Here is a 5,300-nt window from a genome sequence, read left to right as displayed (position 1 = left end):
GAGAACTTGGAATAGTTACTTAGTAGATTGTGAGTACTTATGCAATTCTCACATTTTGACATAAGATATGTTTCTCATATGAAAGCAAGCATATATATCAAATTCGAACAAACCTTATTGCGCGCGGACGTGTAGATCTGCACTACATGTCCAAAAATGCACAAATGCACTACATCCTTATGCATTTCTAAACACATGATAGTGCATTCATGGATATCTGGTGGTGCAGATCCACACATCAACATGAGAAGGTCTATTTTCATAGTCAGCTGTGTATATTGTTGTCTATTTTCATGTCCTATAACTTTTGGAGTGCAATTGTTGTCTATTTTCATGTCCTATAACTTTTGGAGTGCAATTGTTGTCATATATTTCAACTTCACTGCTCAACACGATGTAGACTTGTAGTAGGCTTTTATTTATTTATTTATTTTTTGGGGTGGGGGTGGAGACAGGGGGTTATGTTTATAGGATGATTAGAGATAATATAGCTAGCGAATCCCTTACCTGCCTCTACTGGGTGCTAAGAGGATTAAGCGCTTACCTCCAGTTCGGCATACTCCGAATGCGGCATAGCTCGGCATAACTCAACATACTTCCAGTTCAGCATACCCTAAACTTGGCATAGCTTGGCATACCTCCAGTTCGGCATACTCCGAACTCGGCACAACTCGGCATATTTCCAGTTCAGCATACTCTGAACTTGGCACACTTCCAATTCGACATATTTCGAATTCGGCACACTTTCGATCAGCATACTTCTAGTAGAGAATCAGAGGACTTCTATACAGAGATTGTACCCTTTTTGTTTGATACATATACTTCATTGTAACCGATATATACTTTGAATTTTGAAATATACAATTCAAGTTTTTCGCGTTTACAATCTCTCATGAGTCCTTACAAGCTTTGATTTTCAATTAGTCAAGAAAAGAAGAACACATGATCTACTCCATAATTGTTACTTAGTTTTGTTTTAAGTTTGTACCCGTTTCTTGTAAGGGTGTCCTCGTTTCTTGTAAAGGTGTGCTCGTAAAGTAAAGTGTAGATGGATTTGGTGGCTAAACTTTTGCCTTGTTTGGACAAGTAATGTTAATGTTATAGGCACAAACTTCACTATAAGAAGTAATGTTAATGTCACTCAAAGATCTTATAATCCGACGATATTATTGTTACTCTTTTCCAAGATGTTATAAGATTATATTTTACACTTTTAGCCCAACATCATTGTACGACTTTTGATCATCGTCCTCGTCAATCCTTACTCTACTCTTGTAATGATACTTTCGAGAAACGTGCAAAAAATACATTAAATTCAGGACACCCAAATTAAACCTGCAATCAATAAGTAATAATTGTCCACAACATTCAATCCGGGTGGCCGTCAACCAATCCCCGTGGTTTTGTGCACAACATTCACTAACAATATGCTCAGGTAACTAGCGCCGGCAGCGGTTATGGAGTACAATGAATTGGCCACACTGTACTGGTCATGTTATCCGGGAACTCTTTGTTAAAGAACTCAATCTGCCCAATGATATTGAACCCCTCCGCGAATCCCATGAGGATTAGCTGCGGGGCTAGCCACATGACCGTGATGGGAGCGACGCCGTCGGCGCCGCCGTGCGACACGGCTGAGGTCCTCCGCTTTCTCTCGACTAGCGCTGATACGATCATGCCTATGATGGAGAAGACGAACCCGATCCCGATTCTTTGCAGGTGATCATGGAGATGACGAAGAGTGAACCAGCGGGGATATGGAAGTTGGGGCCGAGGTGACGGTCCATTTTTAGAGCCTGTGACATTGTGAATGTGCCCTGTTGTACTACGACTACTAGGCATACAATTCCAGCAGCCCAGATTGGGATGATTCTAACTATGCATTTCACTTCTTCCATTTGATGGATGCTTACTAGCCTCCAGCTGCTATAAGGTGTTCCATCTGGGTTCAAATCCCTTTCTGTTATCACCGCTGCTAAAAACAATTTGTTGGGTAGAGGTTACTAAATAACCAAATCCATCAATTGGTGGCTAAGTGATTGTTGGGGCAAAGGTTAGTAAAGAACCAAATATAATCTAGCATCCTGATTCTCATAAATGTGATGGCTGTCTATAAAAAAAAAATTCCTTTATCCTACTAATTATAGCTTTTGGTATAATAGTAACTGTTTGATTTTAACCAGTGGTATAGAGCCAGGTCAGGGGATTTGAGTCCTTAAGTACAATTGTTATATCATGGACCAGGGTCCACAGTAAATTGTGGACCCTGGTCCAAAACGAAGTCGTTTAACTAAGTAGTGGGGAGTTGACGCGCAACCGACACTGTTCCGTCCATCCAATTCCCGTTATGTGTAATTCTGTGTATTCTTATGTGTAATTCTATGCATTCTATTGAGTGTTTATGTGTATTCTATTATACCGTTCTGTACATCTGTAATTTCAATACCATAATTCTGTGCATTATTGATTTGCAATACGGCAATATCACAATAACATTAAGTATAAAAAAAATTAGATCATTAATGTACAAAAGTATATAAAAGAATACACATCATTCAATAGAATCCACATAATCAATATCCTAAGTATTAGCATTACTATTTCATAAGGTATGGTACTCGAAATCAATAATGTACAAAATTATATACCAGAATATACTGAATCATATACCAGAATACACAAAATTTATGAATAGAATACATAGAATTATTAGCCTAAGTATTATATTTGTTGTTTCATGAGGTATGGTATTGGAAATCAATCATGTACAGAATTAAATACTAGAATACACAGAATCAATGAAAATGATACACAGAATATAAGCCTAAGTATTATCTCTTATGTTCCATGAGGTATGTTATTGGAAATCAATAATGTATAGAATTACATATTAGAATACACAGAATCAATGACTACAATACACAGAATGTCACAACAGAATGCACAGAATATCATCACAAAATACACAAAACTCATTTTATAAGTTAAGGCCGAACGGGAAACGGAAAAGCAGTTAATTAAAAGAACCAAAATGACGTCGTTTTGGATCAGGGTGCACAATGCATTATATTATACACCCTGGTCCACGATATAAATTGCCCCCCAAGTACTACGAGGGGTAATTTTTGGGTGAACAGCCAAGTCCAACACCCTGGCTTGGCCCAATTAGCTAATAAGTATTGGGCAAAGACTGATAAAAAAGCCAAGTCTAGCACCAAATAGTGACAAAGGGATTGTTGAGCAGAGGTCTAATTTATACCTGCAATCCTTGGTTAAGGGAAGCTTTCGCTCGACGGGAGGTGCATGTAAACGGAGTATCATAATACCCACCGCTTCATCTGGGAGCTTAACTTTCTTTTTCTTGAAGGCCGCTACCAACACCTGAGCAACGCCGGAGAAGACGCTCCCTTGCGACTTAACGTAAACGTAGACGCGCCTGCCGAGAAAGAACAGCACGATGGCGAAAACCATGAGGCCGGTGGGGATGCCGAACCCGAGCGCCCAGCTCATGGAGTCTTGGATATAGACGACGATTGTTAAAGAGAAGATGAGCACCACCGTGAAAGAAGCGTAGTACCAGTTGAAGAAGCTGGTGATCCCCTTTCGACCTTCCTTCGTGGTGGCGTCGAATTGGTCGACGTCGAAAGGGATGCTGCACGGCTGGATTCCGCCGCCGCCGATGGCGAGAAAGCCCAACGCCATGGAGAGACAACCGAGTTGTGAGTTTGTTGGGCCTTTGCAGTCCTAGGATTGGGAGACGACGCTGTTGCATGGCGGTGGACATAGTCTTGGAACACGAGCTATAATGGTTAATGCCAGCATTCCCTGTCAAAATCACGAAACAGAGCTAAAGCCTCAATTTAATTACGGCAATTAAGGGCTTACCACTGTGTTAAAAATTCATTATTACATTTTTGAGACGTTAGGTATTGAATTTGGCCTTTAATTTTAAGCTCTTAAGTTTTTATCGGCCTCCCATAATAATTCCTCGGTCATAGGTGCTAGACTTGAACTTGTTTCCATTTAACAATTCCCCTTCCTAACAACAATCACTTTTAAGAAGTCAAAAGTTATAACTAATAGTGAAGACGCAATTTCATTGACAATCATCACATTTTCGAAACACGGGATGCTGAATTTGGTGTTTTCAAGTCCTTAAGCCTTTACTGGCCCCGTTCAACAATTATCAAGTCCTCAACACTTGGCTTTTAATGATCTCTGCCCAACAATTACCTTTTGAATAATTATTATGTAAGATATATATGCTTCACAAAAAGCTCGATCAAAAAAGGTGGAATCGTTTACATACTAAGATTTCGGCGATAGAGGAGAAGGCAATGGTCCAAAATCTGGCCAGGTAAGAATCTGAAATGAAGGCACCCAGCAAAGGGATGAAATTTCTCACCCCTCACCATATGTTCATCATATTTGAAGCTGCTACCTGCTCCAACCCATACACTGTCAGCAAGAAAATTGAGAAGTTTACCATTAAACCCAGTGATGCTAGCCTCTCAAATGTCTCATTTCCTGCACCCAAAACCAATAAGTTTGTTACCAAGTGAAAAGACAAAACCCTATTTAGTAAAATAGTTTTCAATTTTGACTTATTTGACCACTATTAACTGTTTGACTTGATTAAAAAAAATCAATATAAGTATTTGGTTAATTAGCTTTTTTTAAAAAAAAAATTGGTTAATTAGCTTTTTTTTTTAACCCCAAAATACTAAAATTCAAAAAACTGCTTAAAACAACTTGTTTAATTAACTTTATGAGAAATAAATTATACTAAACCGTTATAGCTAACCGCTCATTTACCAAATACCTTTCTACAATAAGCTAATGTTATCAATTAATTATACATTTATACCTTCTAACCCAATCACCTAACAACCATTTACCAAACAGACCCAAAATATCACATTTGAAGACAAAAGAAAAAAAAAAAAAAAAAATTGTCTAAAAATGATAGTCTAAATAAATACTACTTTTCATTTGAATTTTTCTAAGTGTTCTTAATTCTCTTTTGAGTAACATTGTCATTGTCTTCATCTTTACTATTTGTTCTCTTCCTTTTTGTTGGTAATGTGTTATTTGCAATTCGGTTATTGTTGGTAGCATAGATGACAACGTCATGCAATGAGATTATGATATAGTAGCTATGGACTTCCTTTAGGTGTTCTGCTTGGGGTTCATTTGGTTCAACCATTATTTGTTGAATGAGTTATTGTGGATAAAGAAATCCCTAGTTTAAGAAAAAAAAGATAAAATTAATAAAAAATTTGAAATTTTAAATATTATTA

The 5,300-nt window shown here is 37.8% G+C and overlaps 2 pseudogenes; both read right to left on the bottom strand.

Annotated features, from left to right (window-relative positions):
* Positions 1-1,455: 1,455 nt before the first annotated feature.
* LOC116027065 lies at positions 1,456-2,666 on the bottom strand (annotated as a pseudogene).
* Positions 2,667-2,938: 272 nt separating this feature from the next.
* LOC116028065 overlaps positions 2,939-5,300 on the bottom strand; it is a 3,680-nt pseudogene continuing 1,318 nt past the window's right edge.

This window comes from Ipomoea triloba, chromosome 8, assembly GCF_003576645.1.
Source record: "Ipomoea triloba cultivar NCNSP0323 chromosome 8, ASM357664v1".
Classification (NCBI taxonomy): domain Eukaryota; kingdom Viridiplantae; phylum Streptophyta; class Magnoliopsida; order Solanales; family Convolvulaceae; genus Ipomoea; species Ipomoea triloba.
The sequence above is the reverse complement of the archived record's forward strand: the minus strand, read 5'-3'. Positions and strand labels throughout refer to the sequence as shown.